The sequence below is a fragment of the Pezoporus wallicus genome, unplaced genomic scaffold (assembly GCF_028554395.1).
Source record: "Pezoporus wallicus isolate ANWC-B61680 ecotype Strahan unplaced genomic scaffold, APGP_CSIRO_Pwel_v1 contig_4816, whole genome shotgun sequence".
In the NCBI taxonomy this organism is placed as follows: Eukaryota; Metazoa; Chordata; class Aves; order Psittaciformes; family Psittacidae; genus Pezoporus; species Pezoporus wallicus.
In genome coordinates this window covers 5,936,796-5,961,137 of record NW_026640990.1, presented here as the reverse complement: position 1 = coordinate 5,961,137, position 24,342 = coordinate 5,936,796, and the positions used below count along the sequence as shown (strand labels likewise).

Here is a 24,342-nt window from a genome sequence, read left to right as displayed (position 1 = left end):
TAAAGTATTCCCAAGAATTAGAAAGTACAGCCATAGACTAGGATATTAAATGCCTGTCTTGGAGAATTTATACACAGCCATTAGGATTTAAGTCTGTCAGTCTATCCTTGAGAAGACACCTGACTGGAATTATGGATGGTGGATCTCTGTGTGCAGGATTAACAGCTTTCAGCTATCTGGCAGACCTGCCTCACTGCTGAGGTATTTGATGCTGAGAACCGACAACAGCAGACCATTACTTAATCCTGGAAAATTTCTGGAGAAGATGCCAAGGAGCTAGGGCAGAGAAACAGAACAGTCTGCAAGAAAACAGCACTGTAGGAGGACTGCTGTAGGGAGGACTCTACCCTGGAAGTGTCTTGGAATAGTCCTGATGGTCTCAGCACAGGTACAGGGTGCACTGCAGAGTGCAGTGCTTCAAGCCAATGATAACAAAATAGGTTGTTCTTCTCAAAGGAAGCAGTGCTCCATTTGAAATGATGTCTGTAATCTGAAGGTAAAAATATCAAAGCTGGAGATCTGGATCTTGCTGTGATTAAAGAGCCATGCCTACTTTGAAGGGTAACCATGAAGTCTGTATGTTGAGTTGTCTGATGCTGAGGGACTTTCTTATTACCATTGTAATGAGACTTGAAGGAGTCCCTACTAGTTAAAAAACAATTAACTGGTGGCCAACATGAACATTAGTGACAAAGTGGGAAGTGGTAGGAGATGGTAAAGAGTTTAGTCTGTAGATGAGAACAGAAGGTCTACGCTGCTTGGCCTCTTTGTATGTCAAAAGCTGACAATAATAAAGAAGTTAGGATAGCTGAAGAAAAAACCTGAATACCCATAGAGCAAATAATTCTTATAAAAAACTTTGACAGTGCCTCAGGATGCCATGTTTTATCAGAACACAAGCAGACACAGGCTGACAATATGTAACGTTCATTAAAAATGAAAATATTTCAGAGCAGATCCTCTAAGGCTGCTAGTTTTTCTGATAATTACAGGAAGAATTTTCTGACAACACCCTCCTGCAGCCAAGACAGTACATGGTGTAGCAGTACTAGAACAGAACAGTCCAAAGAAATGCCCTTTTAACAAAGGGAAGCTGGTGATGTGTGAGGAGAAAGAAGATGTAGAAAAAGATGAAAATGGCTTGAAACCACAAGCAATGCCAGATACATGTGTCTCCTGCACAGATTTTGGAGCTGCATACTGGGAAGGTATTGTACTGCTATTTTCAACATGCAAATCATGTATTTGGTGTGCAAAATTTCCTGCAGCATGTTTCCTCTGAATAGGGAACTCAGACTTGCTCTACTAGCTCCTGTCCCTTTTTTCCTGGTCTACAGTTTTTGGCTGGCATAGAGTTAAATTTCTTCGTAACAGCCTGTATGATGCTATGTTTTAGATCTGTGATGAAAAGAGTGTTGGTAAATCAATCATGTTTTAGTTATGGCTGAGCAGTGCTTACACAGAGTCAAGACCTTTTCTGCTTCTCACCCCACTCCACTAGTGAGTAGGCTGGGGGTACAGAAGAAGCTGGGAGGGGACACAGCCAAGACAGCTTACCCCAGCTTACCAAAGGGATAACCTGTAACATATGACAAAGTGCTCAGTAATAAAAGCTGGGGAAAAAAAAGGAAGGGGGTACATTTGGAATTATGATGTTTGTTTTCCCAAGTAACCATGACGGAGCCTTGCTTTCCCAGAGATGCTTGAACACCTGCCTGCTGATGGGAAGCAGAGAGTGGAATCCTTGTTTAGCTTTGCTTTCATGTGCAACTTTTGCTTTATCTATTAAACTGTCTTTATCTCAACCCACAAGTTTTCTAACTTTTGTCCTTCCAGTTCCTTCCCCCATCCCACTGGGGGCTAGTGAGTGAGCGGCTGTGTGGCATTTAGCTGACTAACAGGGTTGGCCCATGACGCTTGGAAAAGCTTCAATATTCAACCTGTAAACCTCCTGGCAAAGGAGCTTCGTACTGGCTTTTGGCCACTATGCATTTGTGCATCTTACACTAATGAACAGAAATCTGCAGTCTTGTACTACTATTAGTAGTTAAATATTTAGCTCTTAAAAGCTGCAACTGACTTGGCAGCTCAAAAATGTACTCTTTGTCACTACTGGTACTGCAAACAGTTACAGAGGGTGGTATGGAAGAAGTCTCAGTAGTGCTGCCATTTTTTTTCCTCCTCATATTCCAGATGTTACTGTCAGCTCCATACTGATTTAAAGCTGCTATGGGGGCCATGATTTAATCTGCTCATTGGAAAATGAGAAGAAAGAAAAGGATAAAATACCCAAGTAGTTTCTAAGATTTGAGGACACGGGTCACAAGGAAGACAGATGTTTTAATTTTCAGATATGCAACTGATAATCCCTATTTCTTCTTTTCATTGACTTCTGTTGCCTGCTGTCCTGATTTCTAGAAAACTGGACTAGTTTTCAGGAACAGTCAGTAGTGTTATTCTGACTTTGGGATCCCATATGTATCACCATTAGCTTTTCAGAATGACAACTCCATAACACCTAACTTCTGCAAACAGCCTTCCAGCAGACAGACTTAAGATTTTTATATAAAACTAGGTAACAACACACTGCTGCAGAGGCAAAAAAGGTCTTCCTTAGAAATACAGATTCACAACTGTCACGCTGTAAGCGTGATATACGGAGCAAAGGCAGATTCAAATGAAAGTAGCCTGATGAAAGACACTAGAAGTAAATTTGTACAAATTTCTTTCCTCCCCAAGTGACCATGGATGCATGTGTCCAGATGTGACTTAAACATCATAATAAACATTAAATTAATGTTAACAAAAGTGTAGTGTTAACGAATTACAGAAAGGATGTTACCAATTATAGAAAGGGCATACATCCATAAGTCCCAAATCCTGAGCTAGATGGTTATCTTTGGGTTCAACATAATAGCTTTCTTTTTTACTTATTTAGAGACTTTGTATAGATCCCGGCTTAGTGTACTGCTGAAGCATTTGAAGGGGAAATTCAAATTGTAACTGCTTAGCAATAGTAATTTCTGACCAAAGACATGATCTGGCATGGAGGGCAAAATGACTCAACTGCAGAAGGGGTTAAACGGGCTGGAAGCTGGAACACCACCAAAGACAGAAGGACTCCCTGTAAGGGAGTGAAGTTTACCTTGCAGAGGAGATGATGTTCTACTGTCTTGTAGAAATCCTGGAATGTCAGTGCTCAGGGCCCAACTTTGGGCAGCAGATCTGGGGAGGGGGGAAAGGGGGTACGGACCCAACACAGGGCTAAGGCACCCCAAGGCATTGCTCATAGAATTGGTGCCACTGGAAATGTAAATAAGGAATCAGCTTGTGATGTATCTTTGCAGACTCTCTGTAGAGCCAATTATGGTGGTAGAACTCCAATCAATACTTTTAAAAAAAAATATATTTCAGCACAAATGTGTGTTTAAGTCACCTCAAGGAGTACAGTAACAGTTCCCCAACATGTTACTGAAATTAGGTTCCTGCTGTGAAAGATTGTTTTCAGATTGTAAATTTATTTGAAGTTAGTTTGCTCTATCAAAGTATCTTTAAATATTTTTTAAACTCAAATTACTCTCCCCTTCTCTACCCCAACAAACTCAGTCCTGCCCTTAGCTGAACTGCGGCATACAAAAACTGACAGCAAAATGGGAGTGAGATCTCTGTGATGAAAAACATTTATCCTCAATTAGGCCTCTGGAATAAATTCTGATGGGCAGTTTTCTGTTTATTACTATCTTCTTTTAAATTATGCTGTAATACCATGTGCCATATTACCTGGATGTGTAACAAATGCTGTTTCTGTGTGATTTGTTTACACCTTTGGAAGCTTGCCACCAATAAGCTCCATTCCCCCAGGAGGAGTTAAAGCTGAAACACGAGTGCTGTGTAGGGAACATACCAGGTAAACTGTACATTGCCCGTGCAGACCTGCAGTAAAATTTAATTAATATTAAATAAACATTGGTCTTTATCCATATTATTGTCCTAAAAATGTCACCCACTGGTCTTTTCCACCCTATTAAAATTTGGCTATCACTTCTATTCACATTACCCTAAAGGAACTTGCAGACCTAAAAGATGAATGAATGAATGAATTCTCTCTGCTATACTAGAAGAGCTAGGTGTATTTCTCAAGGTCTATTAGGCATAGGAGCAGGCATTCACCTACCATCCTTTTCTCCTTTCCCCCAATTTTGTTTACATTGGCTCTTCTAGGATGTTGTAAGCTCAGTATACTTTTTCCCCCAGAACATCAGTGATTGGCTTTCAAACAGTCCTTTCTTTTCTCTAAAGTTCTACCTCTCCTGTATTTTATTGTCATGAGTCTCACTGGTTAAAGTACTGTCAGAGAGCTCCATGGATTTTCTCTTCATTTTACTGTGACCACTAAGTTGTAAGATTCTGATCTTGAAGGGATTAAACAAAATAACTCTCTATGTCTTCCCTTCTCCTCACACACCACTTCCAGAGAGTATCGGTTTCCCTTTGGTGATCATGAATTTCAATGCTCCTGAAAGAGATTCAGTCTCTAAAACCCAAACAAAGCTGGTTTTGTTTTTTTTTTGTTTTCTTTTTTTGTTTGTTTGTTTTTGGGGTTTTGATTTTTTTTTTAAACAGCTTATTGGCAACAGCTTTATTTAAACTCACCCCACAAACACTGGTTACCATTTCCAATATCGCAGGTCGAACAGGAAAGAGTCATTCAGTCTGGGGCTGGAAGGAACTACTGTCACAGTCTGCTCTGACCTGATTCAAACCGGTGATCGTCGGCCACTAACGGCCATCCGCCGAGGTATCTCCATAGAGCAGCCTTCAATCCCGGAGCAGGAAGAAATACCTCGTCCAGGAGCCTCAGTTCTAAGCGGCGAGAGCCATCGAGCGGAGCCTCCGACCCCCGCCAGACCTTGCCCTGGAGCCCAGAGCTCCTCTGAAGCGAGCAGGGACTCACAGGGGGCGGTGCCAGGAGCGACGGCACCGGGTAAAACCCGCCCCAGGGAGCGTAGGACCAGGGCGTGGCGCGGCACTTGGCGCCGGCAGCGCAAGCGGGATGGGGAGTCCCGCCTCAGGGCTCGGGCCGGGGCCCGGTCTGGGAGACCTGCTGTGCCTGCCGTGCTCTGGCTGGCTCGGCGGTGGCAGCGACGGCACCAGATAAAGCCTGTGAGAGGGGAGGTAGCAGCCTGTATCGTGTCTATTGACATTATTTTCTCAGTGTCAGTGCAGATTTTATGTTTGCTTATGGTCATCTAGCAAACACAGAACGTTCTAAAAAGGTGGGAGGCCACCAGCATACAAACTGCTTGAACAAACAAAAACAAAAAATATTCCTGATAATAAATAAACATTGAAAATCTCAAAAGCGAAGAATATTTGATTAATTGAAAGTGGAAGAGAAGTTTCCTTCCTGAAAAATTACAAGGGGAGAGTAAAAAAATAATGTATATGGAATAATGCCAAATATAAGGAACTTCATGGTAATATAACCACAAAAATGAATCTGTCTGTTCATCAGTTACATAAAGGCCTTATATACATACAGCCAACAGGGCATTCCACATTTCAAGACTTATTTTTAGAAAGTGTGTGGAGATACAAAGAAATAAGGCACACAGCAAGTCAGCTTCATCTATTTCCTCAGATTAAACTGACAAGTTATAAGTAACATGACTGTATATGGCTATTGTTATATATGCATTGGTTGTATGTATATTTGGTGCTAGCCAGAGTAAGATAAATTATTCTTGCTAAACCAAAATTAGGTCAGCCATTTTAGGACATTTTATGGGCCAGAACTTCTTTTCCAAGGGAAAGTACACAAATGGCATACTGTTTGTCATAACAAACTTTAGGAGGGGCAGACATTGTTTCAAGACTTTGGCAGATACTTGAATAATTTACTTTTGTAGTCCTTTTGCTTTGTGTCATAAGATTACAGTCAAACCCAGCCATTTTAATTCATTCAACATTCCTTAGTTTTTTACCTTTCTTCAAGTCAAACCACATAAGCATAAATCTAACAACCAACATGCTATTTGATGGGTCACCAGACCATGGAATGGTCTGTTCTGACAGACTGAAGTCTTGCTCTGTAAGCATAATGACTCTTCTGGGACAGAGCAAGGTACATCAATATAGTAAGTCTGTGGCATTTGACAACAATATTTACTCACCTAGCTGACCTACTTCCTTGGTAATGAAAAGGACTCAACAGTATTGCCAGTTCTGCTGGTGACCTTTCTGTGATGCTGAGCAGGTTCAGATTACCTCTTTGTGCCTTATTTTCTTTACCTGCAGAAAGACAAAAAACCCCATGCATTCCATTAGGATTCTCCAGTATCTACAAATAAAAATAATGTTGTGATTTTATTAACAAATATTTATTATACTTACTAACAAACAAAAGCTCTGAGAGTACTGCATAAACTCATAGTACCAAAAGAAAGTTTTACTGCCACAGACTGTAAGTTTGAACAAGTATATATGAACAAACTAGTAAGACAACTGTGAGAATTCATAATACACAAATTAAAATATCTTAATTTCCTGGTCTCTAAAGCAATTAAATAATATGTAACTCTAAGTGCTGACAAATGATACCAATATCAAATATAGGTTACATACAAATATCAAATAGAGAAGATCCTTAATTATTATTTTGCCTGCTTTTTAGGGTTAAAAGAATTGATGTTGTAATATGTAGCAAGACACCCCTGACAACTCAAGTATCATTTGAGCAATTTTATAGGAATTGTTCCCTTATTGTTTCTGTGAGCTTTCAGCCTTACCAAGAACTGGTGATTGTATAATTCAGTCATTCTCCACATTACCAGGTGTCAGCTGAAGCAACTACTTCCAAAGAGCGCGCTCCTTACTGCTTTACTTCTGCATTTCCTGTATACAGGGCTCATTCTTCCTGCCATTAATTTCTCAAGCGCTAAGAAACTGAGAAACACTAAAAAAAGAGATATAAGCATGTCATTTATTGACTTTTCAAAAAACAAAAAAAACAAAAAAAACTCTGAAAAAATATTGCGGTTTATTGCTCAATTCTGAATATATGAAAATTTTGATAAATACAGTTAATTTTTTCTGAATATTGAGGAATTACAATAGAGACACTATAAATCATAAAGTGTTTTAAGTGCAGGGCTTCACTGACCCTGAAGTAATGCACATGCTTTGTCCCTCACAGATTTCTCCAGCACAGTCTATCATGCTGTTATTTCATTACTTTGAACAGTGCGGCTTGTTGCAAACAGTTTTACTGGTTAATTTAGTTGGCCTGATTGTCTGAGGAACAGGGTAAGAGACATCTTCATCTTCACGCTCATTAAGTCAAACTGAGTTTTTCAGTACAGCAGTAAATAGCAGGAAATCATTTGCAGTTTCAAAGCCTAAAATTTTGCCATGTCTTTGAAGAAAGTAAATTGGAGAAGAATCCTTTTGTCTTATCTTCCCACAAGCAGCTTCTTACAATGAGCAAACATAAAGGAAACTTCTGTTTTGTGCTAGCACCACTTTTTCCATTATTATCACAACATGAAACCCAAAGGTCCCATGAGATGACAAGTAACACTCCTTTTGGAGCCACGCATCTGAAAAAGTCATCAAGTGAGTAATTTCAGTATAAGATTACTGATAGAGAAAATCAGAACCTTACAGAGAACTTCTAGAGAGACTGGTACTTGTTATTATGAGAGCAGGTTATAATTCTTTGGAGTCCCATTATAATTCCTTTTCTCTTTTAGAGCTCTTATAACAAGAAGTGCACTTGCCATCTAACTGCCTGCTTTCTACATTGTTCAACATTTACAATGCTCCTCAGCACATTTGCCCATGCTCAGTGAAAACTCTGGGAGGTAAATTCTTTATCTGATCAAATCTGTTATTTAATGTTATTTATTAAGTCTGCTATTTTATGTTATTAATGATGAAGGGACGCTTATTCAAGAAATCAGTAAATTATGGATTCTTCTTATATAGACAACTATTCATGATTAGACAGACTGACCCATACTAGAAATTAAACAGCAAGGGTCTTACATTTTACATTAATCAAAGTAAGGTTTCTACTTCATTTCTTTAGAAAGACTATTTGTATTAATAGCAATGAAAGGTAATTAAAATTTTCGAGGCATTTCTTCCCCCGAAGAAACGTGTTCACAAACATAAAGACATTTGAAGGCATTTGTGTGTTGCAAACTTCAAAGCTCATTTTCTGGCATATTTGGAATTTCCTGATTTATTTATTTTTAACTACTGAAATTATCCAGAGTAGCACAACCTGCCTTTCCCTAAACTAATCAAAACTGAAACATGGAAATTGCTTCCTCTTTCACCAACAGCATTTTGAATATAAGAGACAGTAACAAGTCATCACTTTTTTGTCTTATCACAGGCAGTTAAATACCAACTAAGAATTAAATGCTGAAAGATGCACTGAGTCCAGGTGCTGCCATTTTTACAAAATATTATTCATATAGCCAGGTTTTCAAGAATTCTCTCCCATTTATGCAGCTACAGCGAAGTAAAGATTTTTCAAAACAGATTTCCCCCCACCAGAACAAGAAGCAATAGTGCATCTTGGCATCTTATGAACAGAAAGCCCTTTCCCAGGAAAAAAATATATGTAGAAAAAGCACTTAATTCTGTGGCCCTGTATGATGATCATAATTGTAAAGAAAAAGAATACAAGCATGGAAGAAAAGATGCCATTCTTCACCAGATATATATGAAAGTAGGCTCACACAGAACAAACACTGATTCTGCACCAGTAGTGGCTTTAAAATGGATATTTTAACTTTGCAGCTCATCTAAGTAGTTAGGGACTTTTTCCTTGTTCTTTAAAGTCTCACTGGTCTCTTTCCTTAATATTAACAAAACAACCTACAAGTCCTTAACGTTGACACATATGTTTCCCGAGATGTGCCTGATCCATGGGACATTATAACTTAATCAATGTAGAAATATCATGTCAGTTAACTGCCATTAAATATACTTCCATCACTTCTAGGTTGTTTTTTCTTATCTTGTTCTATCTTTTTTCCTTGGTTCTCATTTTTTATGTTTCTTTTACTATATCAGCCTATTGCTTAACAGTGCTGCTGCTTCACAGATGTTTACTGTTAAGTATCTTAAGTAAATACCTATCATTAAGCGGGTGCAAAGGTAGAACTGAACTTGGGATAAACTGCTGGATAAATACTTAGCAAACATAAATAAATCCATATGAAATTGATTTTCAGTACCTTACATGAAGTACATCAATAAACCACAAGCATGCTTCTGTTAACTTGAAAGTCAAATACAAACCTGAGATATCTACATTTCATTGATTCATGTCCACAGATCACACTAAAGACAAAAAACTTATAAAAGCATAAAAATGCAGTACAGAATGAAACCCCTAAATTTCTAAAATTAAAATACTTGTGCAGTCACTTCTCTGTTTGATATAAATAAACATACAATGCTTGAGGTGGAAATAAAAGGTGAGGGAACATCATTGAGTTATTATAGGCAAACAACTTTAGCTGTGCAACTTAGAATCCAAACAGGCAGCATTCCCATACTTGTAAGAACTCAGTAATGTCTGGAAGGCACTCCTTTAAAGGCCAGAAATCCTTAGAGTCTTCTCAACCCAGGTATCACTCCAGTCCTTGAGAAAACTCATCCAACTCCTGGTTTCTAGTGCCCTTTCATAACCAGTCCTTACAACTCTTACTCTACATAAAATGAAATAAGCAAGACCCTTGCAGGTTTCATATGCAAACAGGCTGAGAACATATTCTTAAGCTAGTAAAACCAACTAAAAATATAAACAAAAAGAGAAAATGTCTTCCAAGTACTAGACTCCAACCCCCTTACAACCTTCTATTTGGACCTCCATCAACCTAGATGACCCCTTCATCTCCTATCTGCACCCTTTTCTACAAGTAGCACCCTCTATTCTCCCAGATGCCTTGCTCAATATTTTATTATACCACGTAGGGTAGAATGGCTATTATTAGTAGAAGTAGTGAGCCATCTTACCACCACCTGTTCCGTGAGAATTGCTACTGCTGGGTCTAAGAAAGTCAACGAGAAAGGCAAAAGCCTGACTGAAATGTCCTAGTAGGTAGCAACTGAATTGGCCACACTGATTTAGGCACTACTGTTTCTGACAGTGATCAGGCACCAAACCATCCAGGGAGTTTGTAGAGAGAAAGTTAAAGACTTCCTAGATTATCCATCACCAAAATGTGGTGTTTGGGGGTCTCGCTTGATAGGTGTATGCACTTAATGACTTCTGCAGTAGTAACTCTTCACTTACTTATTTGAAGTTAAACTAATGACAAAATATCACATAAGTAAGTTACTTCAGGCTTCATTTTCAGGTATTTGCACAAGGTAATCTTCTAGGGAATATCATCAACAACAATTGTGAGACTTCGGTCTCATTTGTACATCAGCCTCACAAGGCATTCTTTGAAGTCATTAAAAAAACCTCTAACTCTGAAGGATCAGGATTTTTGGTTACTTGTGGCTGCACTGAGTTTTCTAATCAATTTTACATTTCCTTCCTCTAGATGTGACCAACAGAAGAAATAAAAAGATTAAGACATTTTCTGCCAGTGGGTTCAGTTCTCAGATGTGTGACTTATGCAGGAGATGATGAATAGGAATCTAAACACAAATGTAGAATGAAGGAAACATCCGAAATGCATATGCTATGAAAAGAGGGGATCTTTTACCTGACTGATACTGCCTTTTAATGTGTCTTTAAATTAATGGCCTGTTATTTATGTAATTTATAGCTACAAGTTGACCCCTTTTATTATCTTTCTCCAAGGATTTAAAGTATTGGGGGAAAAAAAAAAAAAGCTATTCCACAGCTTGTGAGGTTACAGAGAGATGTATCTGTTACCAGAGGGTAGCAGACAGGGCGATTTCCATAACATTGAGCTATTTCAGTAAATAACAGTTAATTTCACTTAAAACATCTTTCTTTCTGTCTCATCTTTTTGCATCCACAGTACTTCTATCCTTACAGCACCAGAAGTTAGAACAATTAATGGAATGCAAAGCTCTTTCTGCAATAGCAACACTCTTTTGACTGATTTTATAGCATCTAACAGCAGCCCCTCCAACTGGGAGGGATGATGTAAAATACATAGTAAAAACAAGGGTAGGAAGGGGGGGGAAACTGTTAGCTTGAAGCCAAGCCTGGAGAAGGGCAAGGAAGAGTATTTCTCTAAGGGTTAAATTGTATTTTCTTTTTTCTCAATATATGAATTAGTAATTAAGTTTGTGTTAATTGGCAATCAATTAAGTAAAATTCACTGAATCAAGCCAGCTTTGCCCACCTATGACAAATATGCTATGATTTGATGAACTATATGCTTAGCTTTATGTTGAGATTAATTTTAGATGCCTGCTTCTGCATAAAAGTATTTTTTCTTAACACCAAGGTGTATGCATGTTTCACTACAGGAGTAAAAATAGCCCATGCTAACTCTGTGCAAGACTATACAAACTGGTAATGACCTTCCAAATGATAAAAACTATATGCTTGACTGCATACAAATTAACTAGACAGTACTAGTACCACTGTCATTAGTATTATTATTTCCTCTGAAGTACCAAAGGTAGATGTTTTCTTTAAGTGCATGGTTAACATGCTTTGAAGCTGCATCCACTAATAAGGGATTATTAACAGAAACAAATCACATTATATTAAGAACTTCACAGTAAAGTTGACTCTAAGGTGGACACAGGAAAACTAATATAAAGAAAAATTTGACAATGAGAAAATGCTTTCCAGTGAAGAAAGCAAAATGATATATGAAGCAAAATGCTGTAGTTAAGGGTTTTTTTAACTATGTGTTACTGAAAGTTTGTTTACCAAACTGACAAACATTTACTCCCTAGCAAAAAATAAAAATAAAAATAAAAGGGTACTAGCTATATCAGAAACCACAGCTGTAAATTCTAAAAGTATTAACAAATTCCCTTGTGTCAGTAATATGAGAAGAACTGATTCCTATGAACTGTTAATAAGCCCAGACCTATATGCTTATTAGCAATGTTCCACTCAGAGCTGTCAAAGTGACAGACAGAAGAAAGGATTTAAATGATCCAGCCTTACATACTGCTCACTTCGGGTATCAACCAAGACATGTGTCTTATGTTTCAGAAACCATTCTGATGGTTTCTGAAAATTCTACATACCAAATGCTTTTAATTATGAAATTTGGTTTTCAAATAGGCCCCAAACTGCCTGACATGATATTGCTGATCATTTCTGTTCTCAGTTCTGTCAGGATCAAAATCTTGGCAGTCCTCTGACTACTATTACATGATCTGTTAGATATGACCAGAATAGGTCTCAATTCACACAGTCCCTGAAGTAGTAGCATCACCATATTCTAATAAATTAAGTTTACACAGTGTGAAACAAACATGGTTCTATTCCATCTATTATGTGATAATATTCATGTTACAGACAATTTTCAGGTGAATGGCAAACTCTCCAGTGAAACTTGCTCATTTTGCAAGATTTAGTTATGCCGGAAAGAGAACAAAGGAATAAAGGTGACTAACCTCACAGTTTAGCATGGGGAAGATGGAGACCTCAATTCCTAACCATGCCCAGAAGAAATCTTGTAAGAGATTTATCCCACATATCCCATATTAATAAAACCTTGTCAGTTGTCAGAATTCCCTTGGAGAGGGAAGAGCTGGCTTTTAATCTTTGCTGACAGTGCTCATTGTCCCAGCTGCTCATCATTTCAGGAATGATTTGCAAAACACTCAGAAGTCCTTTCATTTACTGGGATGAGGCAAGAGCTGTGCAGGCATTTCCTATTTCTCTACTATGGCTATGTCAAGACAGCTCCGATGGAAATGCATGGGTATGTCCACCAACGTGGAGTTTTGAGCTTTTTTATCGAGAAATAACTCCTACACCATACCAAATAACTCAGCTTGTAAGGGACCTCAGGAAGGCTCCAGTTCAACATCCTATTTCGAGCAGGGTCAGATGTAGGGTCAGACCAGGCTAATGCTTTGTCCACAGGGAATGATCCCATAGCTTCTCTGGGAACCTGTCCTAAAGGTTGACCGACAAAAGTACCATATTTAGCTGTACCTGCATGAAGGTAGTTATCAGGACAGCTATGAGAGAACCTTTTTTTTTTTCCTACAACACCAAATAGCTGTTCCTGTTTACAATACATTCATAATGCAGATCTCCCACTTGAGCCACTTCTGAAGAATATGACATCTTTTAAGCTACCTGTGGTTTTACAGACCATCATTTGGCTTCCTCACATGGTTCTTCGTCTTCCCTAAAGCTACAGAGCACCTTTGAGCACCACATAGTGCAGAAAGCAGAGCAATCTGCCCTGGAATATAAGGGGTTTGTTTCACTAGTATGACAGTGTCGCATCAGCTAATCATAAAAATCATCTGATGATTCTGAGTTGTGAATGCTCCATCCCTGGCAATGTTCAAGGACAGGTTGCACAGAGCCTGGTGCAACCTGACCTAGTGGAAGGTGTCCCTACCCATGACAGGGGGGTTGGAACTAGGTGATCTTAAGGTCCTTTCCAACCTCAACTATTCTATGATTCTATGACTCCAGTTTGATTGCAAGCACAATTATAAAGATGGCAAAGGAAAAAAAAACAAGTTAGAAAACTGCTGCCACTGGTTACTTTTAAAAATATGACAGAGAGCTTCAACATTTACCTCTAAAATTTAAATAAGACTGAAAGCAAGCAGCAAATAAATCCTACTGTGTATTACATTTAGATATATTCCTTAATATGTCATCTACGTATTTCAGAGTTCTGTTCTACAGTTCAATTAAAATAGTCAAAAGAAATAAAAATTTACTTTGTCTTTTTATTATACCTTTGTAGAAAAGGGATGATACTGAACTTGGAATTAAGAATTTCTAGGGTAGTGTTGTGGTCTTCTACATCCCTGGAATAATCTCCCCAGGGAACTAGTGGATTCCCCAACACTGGACACTTTCAAGATTCAGCTTGACAGTATGCTGGGACATGTAGTCTAGGTTATGCTTTGTGTAGAAAGGTTGGACCACATGATCCTTGAAGTGCCTGCCAACCTGACATTCTATGATTCTATCGTCTATGATCACCATTTAGCTTCTAGTTATGGCTGTCATGTAAATAGCTCTTAATGTGCCTGCAAATTCTCAAAAATGACAAATCGGTGACATCTAACTGCAAAACAATTAGCTCTACAATTTAGATGAAGTTGTTAGGATGTAGCTATACTATACAAAGTATACCTTTCTGGATATGTACATGCATATGTATGAACACAAAAGGAGGGAAAGGGAGTAACAACACAGTTTTCTGAAACTGTGCAATCAAGAGGGAATTAAAAGGAAGCACATTTGTTAGCTATTCTCTGATTTACACTTACTGACACATTCTTCCTCAGTAAGTAAACTACCTCTCTTAGAGCTTCTGAATTCAATGTAAAAAACAAAAAAGAATAAAAAGGAAAGAATGTTTTCTAGAGAACTAACAGGCATATTCTTCAATGACTGTTCTTTAATCAATGCCCTTGTTTAAAAACAGTACTATAAAGTCACTATTAACACAAATACTAATGATCTACATTCCATCAGTCCATAAAACTGGATAAACTATCAACAGTTCAACAGCCGTCAGCATTTTTGACTGCTTTATGATACAGATAGATTGAGTAGGCTAAGCTTTAATTCCAGTTTTGTAATAATGCCCCTGGTAACCGTGGTCTGGCTTTCAAATCACTGCATCAATGCAGCTGAAAAAATTAAAACATATTTTACTGTGAAAGAGCATAAACATTTCACACTACTAGCATTCATTTTATTTTTTATGCAGGTACTTCTTCCATACCTTTAAACAGTTCACTGATTATTTGCCTGCTAGAAAGCAGGAATGAGTAGTAAGTTAGCTCAGAAATTACTGTCTACCTCTGAACTTTCATAATTGACAGTCCAAGGACTGCATGCATGCTGATGACAAACCCATCTTTGTATACGCTCTGTACAATGGGACCTCTAAGCATCTTTTTTTCTATGGTTCTGAAAATTAACACCATTTACTATTCCCCTGAGAAAGTGTCATACATTTGCCAGTGTGCCAACATGCTACTGTTTTTATTTTGGGGGAGATGAGAGGGTTAGAATATCACAGGAGAAAATAAACCTAGGTGATTAATGGCAGGCTGATTTACATAAGAAATTACTAAATCTCGTCAGCTATTGTAAGCTTTAACTCAAATAAAACCCCAAACTAGTAGCTACAGGAAATGGATTTTCAGAATGAGCAGAATAGTAATGAAAAAATGTCTATGGAGTTTTATTAAAAATGCACACATCAGTGTCTTAACGTTGAATAGAAAACCTGGTAACTGATGAACAGTTATTATTTGTTATGATGAGAGTAATAGTAGTACTGAAGGATTCCACACTGCTGACCAATCATATATAGCTCAGAGAGTCCCAGACCACAAAATTTAAGATTTATAAAAAAAAAATAATCCAAAACCAAAATATCAAACAAACAATCAGAAGTAAGAAGTTATTAACCCTGTTTTAATGGCAGAGAACTGAGGCATGGAACATCAGTACAGTCCATAGTTAATGCTTACAGGTCACATAATGTATCCCTAAAATTTGAACACTAAGCCACTAGAAATGAATACCTTAAGACATTCCAGCAAATAACTCTACATGATCAGGATAAATGCACTCATCATTTGCATTTTCAGATGGTTTAAATTTCACCAGTTTTCCTGTGTCCGATGTTTCCTATTTGCTACAGCTAGATCTAAAAAGTCTAAACATCTAAAAAATAACCAAAACAATAAACAAAAAAATATTGCACATTATTCTTTCTTGGGTTTTAATTAATTTTACAGGTGTCTACTTAATTTTGTATCTGCCTTTCTTTACAAAGGCAGTGAAAAGGCAGTTTCCATCACAAAGTTTTATGGAAGTACTGACTAAAACTTCTTTGCCAGTACATGCAATACCAACTGGCTTCAGGATTTTTTTTCTCATATCATGCTTATGGAAAGAAATTTAAGACAATCTGAAACTTTTTATAGTGAGGATCAGAAAGTTAGCTTCTCAATCTCTCAGAAAGTGCTAAAAATAAACCTATGTTTTGTAAGATAGCAATTTCACATCAATGCCATGAAAAGACTTTCATCATTATATTATTCCTAAGGAAAAAAAAAGGAGATTTTACCAAACTTCTGGACTGAATGTTTTTCTGCTACGTAACTGCAGCCTATAACTTCCATCTCCTTCTATTATAATTTTCCACATCTAGCTGTATATACATGAACCTCTTATGGGAAATCTTCCACTAACAACCACAGTACTTTTTGCTGGTGCAAAGTTTTAATGTCCTGGAAATCTAGACAATAAATTCACATATGCTGTTACTGACATTTGGGGGAAAAAACAGTGTGTATTTAACTAGTGTTTCTCTCTCCTCCTCCCTCCTGCTCTCCTGGCAACCCTTCATTTTCAGGGCACTGAAACGGAACACAGATTAGTTGCAAGTAATTTGTTTTCCTTTCTCTTCATGGAATTATTTAACTGCAATGGCTACTGTTAATAACTAATTAAAGCTTAAATGGTATACTCTAAGGACACAGTCGCATTAAAATAGAATAGAAAATAATGCCTGGTTGCAAATCCTTTGTTTACTGTGCAGCTAATCATCCTGCAGAGCTGGGATAAGAACGGTCTGCATATTCCCCTGGTATGAGAAAATAAGACCAAGAGCAAAGATGGCTCTCCTATGAGTTCTTGCTGACAGGGAAGAAGTCTCAATCCAACAGTATTTTGGCCTGAGTGCAGTGGAAGCAACTTTGAAAAATACCTTATCACATGCAACACTGTAAAATTGCAGACAGATGCAAGACAACTTGTAAATTACCTTGACCCTAAGAAAATAAGAGGTCTGATATAAATCTTTGTAGGCATTAAAAGAATTTCAGAATGATCCTGATCTTGAGAAGATATCTTCAAGGATGGGTCTAAGATCTATAGTTAACAGTCCTACGAGTCAAATATTCTGAGACTTTCTGTTCATGTACATTCTGTGGGCCTGGATGTTTAAATGACTAGCATATGCTCCATGTAAAAATTATCTCTTTTCACATGGAAGAAAGAATTCCATGTGTGACAGTTAAAAATATTTCATTAGAGTATAGGAAAGTCATTGTACAAGATCAAGAGTCTATTTACTCTAATTTGCTTCCTCATAGGACCAGATGCTACGGGTGCAAAAATAATCTTCATTCTGGCATTTGGTATCTCTTCAAACATAATCCATTCCCTTGTGCATGAGTTCTAATTATCTTTCATTACATGATCACAACTGTTTTTCCCAAAGAACTCCACCCTCAGTTATTGCTCAGAGAGAATGCTGGCCAATTAAGCACCCAGCAGGTATTATTTCTTTTAATCCTTATTGTTCTTTATAAGGCATGTTAACATGTCAGTATTTACTGCACGCTATTCAACCCTTAGTTTAAAGACAGAATGGTAAATGCTGGATGAACTTTTCCATATCTCTCATCCTGAAGCCCTGGTTGTGTCAGGAAAATGAAGTCGAAATAATAAATTATTCACATGGGATTTTTTATTTTTTTCCTGGAAATCTGGAAGTTTTTCTTTTATTCTTTTGGCTAAATTTTAATTCCTTCCCAGCTGATGAAGAGAAACACCGATCCCAGGCGTTAAAGCTCCTGGTCTGCTTACAATAGTCTTAACACCTATTGTTTTTTATTCACACACAGTGTGTTTCAACATGTGCAGTCTTGTCTTGTTTTGAACCTGATCGTATCTTTATCAATCCAACTGCTAAATGACACACCTCTGGCCAGACGATGCAGCAGTAACTCAGGGTTGTGATAACGAATTTAATAGGAAATGCTAGGCAACAAGGACGTATCATATACACTAATTCTGTTACACACAAAAAAATCTCATTCAGTGCACAAATCCTTCTCCATACCACTTCACTGATGGTCAAACTCAAGCATCACTGATTTTAGCCCTAAACAAAAAAAACCTGCTGCTGGTAAGCATTCACAAAATGGAGATTGATAGGAGAAATTGAAATTCAGTAATTTCCCAACAAAAAATTCTGTTTCACCCCATTTGCAGGTTCTGAAATTAATGCGATTTTCCCATAAGACATAGTTGACACCTTGTCCAGGCCTAGTTTTTGTCCCTGCAATGATGTGTTTGGATATAGGAAATGATTGTTCAAAAGAGAATTCAGTAGAATGGTGTCACAGTGATGCTTTCTCCCCTGGCAATCTCCATTATTCTGCAAGTGTTGTGTCTTCCAGGCATACGCAACTCCTGAATTATCTCTGCATCTGATGTGAAAGCAGCTCCTTGTAAGAAGACTATAGTAATGTTTTAAAGCAAACACCAGCGTGAATTAAGCAGCAAAGAAATCTGTTCACTTAACTACCATCCCCCGTCTCCATTTCACAAGACTAAGATTCTTCCTGGTGTGATCTCTGCAAGCTAAAGGTAAAAAAAAAATAAAAAATAATCCTTCTGGAATCTAAGAATTTTGTGGCAACTAGAACTGCTAGGCTGTGCTTTAATTTTTTTGTGTGTGTGTTTTTCTTAGCAGAAAGGAGATTGCCCTTTTAATGTTATTCTCTAGCTACAAATAAATGATTTGTGTGGTTTATGTTAGTATTTTTTATTAAAAAAACCAAGACAACCAAATCACAGAGTACTGTTAATAACAGAAATCTTTACCTTACAAAAGATACAGTATTTTGATAGTCAGTCACCATGTTAAGCATGTAAACATCCCACAAAAGTATATTTCTGTGTATTTAACTTGAAAACGCATTCTTCTTCAATACAAAGTGTCCTTCATTTACTAGCATTATGTCCTATACCTCCCTTCCTTTTGCTTTCCTCCTCCCTTAAAAGAAGAATGGATAAATTAAGAGACATTTGCTGTTCACATAAAGATGGATTCCTGCTTACATTTGGTGTTAGGTTCATGACTCTGAGATAACCAGGGTCTTTATTTTTCAAGTCTTATGCCTTCTTTGAGAAATTTTGCTCAAATGTAAATAAACAAAGAAACAGGGAATCAATTTCAGATATATTCCAGTAGGGCAAGTGAGACAAGATTATAGTTTCAGAGTACAAATCATATTTGCCTATATAATTAGAACTCATCCATGAGACCTCCATGAAGCAACACAAGAAAGAAAATTTATGCATGTCCAAATTCTGATGCCCTTAATTCCATATTACCTTACAGCTTCTAAGAAGACTATAATAAGTGGAAGTTACGCTGCACATAGGCTGCAGATTATGAGGACTATTCATTTGTGTTAGCAAAAGTAGATCATGAGTTCAGAGCAAGCAGACACAGTGTGTGCTGGAGTCCGTCTACAGTCAACAGTCGCACACACCTGCAGTGAGAGATTAGCCTCTCTTGCTTAAACTATTTGTATGCACTTAAAGATGTACTGCATCATAGAATCATCAAATGATTTGGGTTGGAAGAGACCTTAAAGATCATCTAGTTCCAACTCCCCTGCCATGGACGGGGACACCTCCCACCAGACCAGGTTGCTCAAAGTCCCATCCAACCTGGCCTTGAACACTGGCAGGGATGGGGCAGCCACAGCTTCTCTGGGGAGCCTGTTCCAAAGTCTCACCACCCTCACAGCAAAAAACTTATTCCTACTATCTGATCTAAATGTACCCTGTTTCAGTCTAAAGCCATTCCCTCTTGTGCTATCACTACATGCCCTTGTAAAAAAACCCTCTCTGTAAGATTTCTTATAGGTCCCCTTTAGGTATTGGAAGCTGCTCTAAGGTATTCCCAGAGCCTTCTCTTCTCCAGGCTGAACAAGCCCCATTCTTTCAGCCTGTCTTCATAGGAGGGATTCTCCAGCCCTCTGATCATCCTCATGGCTCTCCTCTGGACTCATTCCAACAGGTCCATGTAATCCTTATGTTTGGGGCCCCAGAACTGAACACAGTGGCCCAAGTGGGGCCTTACCAGGAGCAGAGTAGAGGGGCAGGATCACCTCCCTCAATGTGCTGGTCACACTTCTTTTGATGCAGCCCAGGATACGGTTGGCCTTCTTGGCTGCAAACGCACACTGCTGGGTCATGTTGAGCTTCTTATCAGCCAACACCCCCAAGTCCTTCTCCTCAGGTCTGTTGTCAGTCTGGTTTCTGCCCAGCCTACAGGTGTGCCTGGGATTGTCCTGACCCAGGGGCAGGACCTTGCACTTGGCCTTTATGAACTTCATGAGGTTTGCGCTGGCCCACCTCTCAGGTCTGTCAGGGTCCCTCTGGATGGCATGCCTTCCCTCTGACATGTCAACCACGCAACACGGCTCAGTGTCAGACCTCCTGAGGGTGCACTCAATCCCACTGTCCATGTTACTGACAAACATATTAAACTGCGCTGTTTCCAGTACCAGCCTCTGAGGGACGCCCCTCATCACTGGTCTCCATTTGGACAATGAGCTGTTGACTGCAACTCTCTGCATGCAACCATCCAGCCTATTCCTCATCCACTTGGTCTACCTGGCAAATCCACACCTCTCTGGTATAGAGACAAGGATGTTGTGTGGGACAGTGTCAAATGCTTCGCACAAGTCCAAGTAGATTAAGTCAGCTGCTTTTCCCTGTCTACCAACAGCATAACCACACCATAGATGGCCACCAAATTTGCCAGGCACAATTTGTCCTTAGTGAAGTCATGTTGGCTGTCACCAACCACCTCCATATTTTCCATGTGCCATCGCATAGTTTCCAGAAGGATCTGCTCCATGAGTTTGCTAGGCACTGAAGTGAGACTGATCAGTCAACAGAAATGTCAGTTTCCCTTGCTAACTGTAAGGAAATACTAATCAATTACCTGAAATTTGGATGGTAACTTTCACAGTGTTAATATTAAGCTATTATGCCACAGGTAAGACCACAATGAGGGAATAAAAGAAAAAGGGCTTTGCTTTTAGCAGTGCTCCCCCTGTGAGAATAATAAACTAAGAAACAGAAAACACATGGCTCCTAGGGAGGAGACAGCTGAGACTGAAGCATTACAGATTGGTTTGGGCCATGCTATTTTCAAAAATATCATAACACACAATTCAATTTCAAATATATTAAACCTGTGGCATAGAAGAAAAAGAAATAGCTGGAGAGGTAACAGGGCAATACCTGTAAAAAGGCAAAAAAGAAGGTGTCCAAGTCAAGAAATGTATTGTGCAGAGCAGGAGGAAAAATTGCCTTTAGGGCAGTTTGTTTAGACCAGAGAGAATAAAAACAAACCCAGAGGAGATCAAAGAGGGAAAAAAAATAGTCCTGGTGAAAGAAAACACAAAGATCTAGAAGAGAAAAGGGAAAAGGTACAGTAGAGTCATGCAGGTATTTGGTGAGATCTTACACTTTATATGGATCAAAGGATGGACTTTAGAAGAGAGAGCTTCTGAGGAAGAAGGAAGATTACAGAGCAGATCATCATGAATGATAGAGAATGGAGAATACAGTTACACAGAACAGAAAAGGAATAGCTCAAAATGAGGGCTCAAAGAAGCTGAGGGAATTCTGGCTGGAGCAGGAGGATAGTGCAATGAGCTGGAAAGCTCTTGCTTGTGCAGATCTTGCTAGACGGTGTCAATTTAATCTTAAGAAAATGTGACACAGTTGTGAGCTCTCTGGGTAAGCATTTTTAATATGCTTATTGTCATTAAGAAGCAAGAAAGTTCCTGCACTCAAAGAACTGTTTCGCTATACTTATCAAAATGCAAACTAGGGTAACAATGTCACATACAAACATACAGGTTCTTCAGATTCAAAGACAACCCTGTGTTGATGAAAGTATGCCTCTTTTCTCATCTGTTTTTGTTGGCCTAATACAAAATATTATTTTCATACGCTAACTGAAATTTTAAGGATAACCTGCAAATTTTAAACTTTAAAAAAATGCAAATCAACACCACAAAACCATACTCCAAAATGCATTTTCAGTTAGAATAATCAAAGTCATCATAATTTAATTTTTTTAAGTTACTTCCTACTACAACTATTTGTTGCTAAGAGCTGGATCCAGCTAGTAAAATGGTTAACTTGCAAAGTAATATCCCATATGTAATTCCTCATTACCTCTCACCACATTTTAATTTTCAAATTATGGATGAAACCTTGACATTCTTTGTAGTTCGGATTTGTGGCTTAAATCTTATATTCTTTCTACTAATTTATGCTCAAATACACTAGTGCATCATACCAACCCTCTTGACGTTTGCTCCAGCACTTACTTTTTAGAGTGATTACTTATATATGCAATTATTTATTATCATGGAGTACTTGCTAGAATCACATTCCATCAACTACCACTGTTATCTTTCCATTAGCCCTTTTTGGCAATGATTAAACAAGCACTGATGCCTCCTTCTTCAGGATTCAGTTTTAACGAAGACTACTGTCTAATAATACTCTTAAAATAACAGGGTATAACAATTTATAAGATTATAGAATTGAATTATTATATATTATGTACATTTTTATTCTCTCCAAGACTTCTGCAGCCTTCTGTATTAGAATGGATTAAAAAAAAAATAAACTAATAAAAGAAGATATCAGATTGCAAGATAAACACATATTTTTGCATTAGTTATTGAGAGTAAATGATTTTTAAGTAAAATCCAGTAAAACAATATTATAGATGGTATTTAGGCTGAAAATAACTGTTAATTGCCAGCATGACCTTCTTACATTGCTGTTTCTAGACAAACTAAATTTTTGCTAAGATATGCAAGTATAAAAACACATGTTTAAAGAATAATGAACTGAATAGGAAAAACTATAAATTATTAAATTCACTTAAGTTAGGAATTTTTATAAAACATTCTTGAAAGTGAGGTATTCTGTTCTTCAGCTGTTGAGAGGATGACTCAGTCATGATTCACTATAGGAGGGCACTGACACCACTGATTTCTACCCAGTGTTTATGCATCCAGTAACAATGTGAATTGGTACCTTGTGGCTTCTTTATAATCAAAGCTCAATTTTAAAGATTCTGTAGGTAGCACAGTAGAAGACAGCCCTGCCCCAAGCACTTTACAGCCTAAACCTAAAATAAAGGTTAAAGGAAAGTGCATGAAATAAATCTCCAATATTATAGACCAGATTGCTGCCAGAACAAAGCATAAAAACGGCCCTTATTAATATTCATAGCATTTCACTAAAGAAGTGCAGATTTGACTTCCCCAGAAGTTACTGGCAAGTCCACCATTGCATGCAATGTATTTCATGTTTAAGTGTCGTTTTCATTTTGTCTTGTGTCATCTCTGTGTAATTACACAATTTGCAAAGACCAGTGAGATCAGTTCATTATAGCTTTGTTGTAGAAAAAAAAAAATCAGACTGTTGCATGAGCAGAAATCTTGTCCCATTCTTTTGGCAAACCTATCAATGTCTCTCTCATTCATTTTCCTTTGCTCAAGTTAAGCATCAAGAACTAGATGCACCACAGCAGGAAATTTACTTGCACAGTTCCTGGAAAATATATTTGATCTGAATTGTGATCTGACAGGAATGTTGCTGTCTTTGTCAGCTGTTCAAGAACTATCTGTTGTCACTGTCCCTGATCCTCTTGTCTCTGAGTCTGGAATTCTGAAAAAGCTTTCTTAATTTCCATCACCAACAGCTATTATCAGTAAGGGCAGTTGCTTTTGATTTATCTGTTCTTTTTTTCTCAGCAGTTATATCTAACATCAGCTGTTATCCCAGGAACTTACATAGGTCTGAAGGATTTGAAGAGAAAAACCTATTCTTCATTATTTCAGAAGAACCGAGAACTTCCAAATTTTTTTTCAGGTAAGTAAACAAATCTTACCTTACTACAGTCTAGACAATATTAAAGTAAAACTGTACATGGCATTGCATACAGCTATAATTTTAAAAATAATTAGGCATTGAGAGTAAAAGAATAACTTTGTTTCTTTAGAACAATAACTACATCAGGCTGAGGTAACAGTCATATCACCTGTATGTTGTAAGAAGTTTGTTCAATGAGTTGTAAGAAGTTTGTTCAAAGAGTTGTAAGAAGTTTGTTCAATGTAATACATGCTATTCAGTCTGGAAGCATAAAAAGATATGCTATCATACAGACAACTTTAAAGGAAGAACAGCCACTACTTCAAATAGAGCAACTGTTTGCACATGTGAAGAGTTTTATGCATCTAGTTAGGAACACTGAAGCTAAAATTACATATGTCTCAGCAGTATTAGACCAAAAAGGAATAATA

The 24,342-nt window shown here is 37.8% G+C and overlaps 1 long non-coding RNA gene across 1 annotated transcript in view; it reads right to left on the bottom strand.

The window, feature by feature from the left end:
- Positions 1-6,176: 6,176 nt before the first annotated feature.
- The window catches only part of LOC130605795 (uncharacterized), a 59,928-nt gene continuing 41,762 nt past the window's right edge, over positions 6,177-24,342 (bottom strand). Inside the window, exon 3 of the long non-coding RNA XR_008973785.1 lies at positions 6,177-6,291. This is a non-coding gene — a long non-coding RNA (uncharacterized LOC130605795). The remainder of the gene's footprint in view (positions 6,292-24,342) is intronic.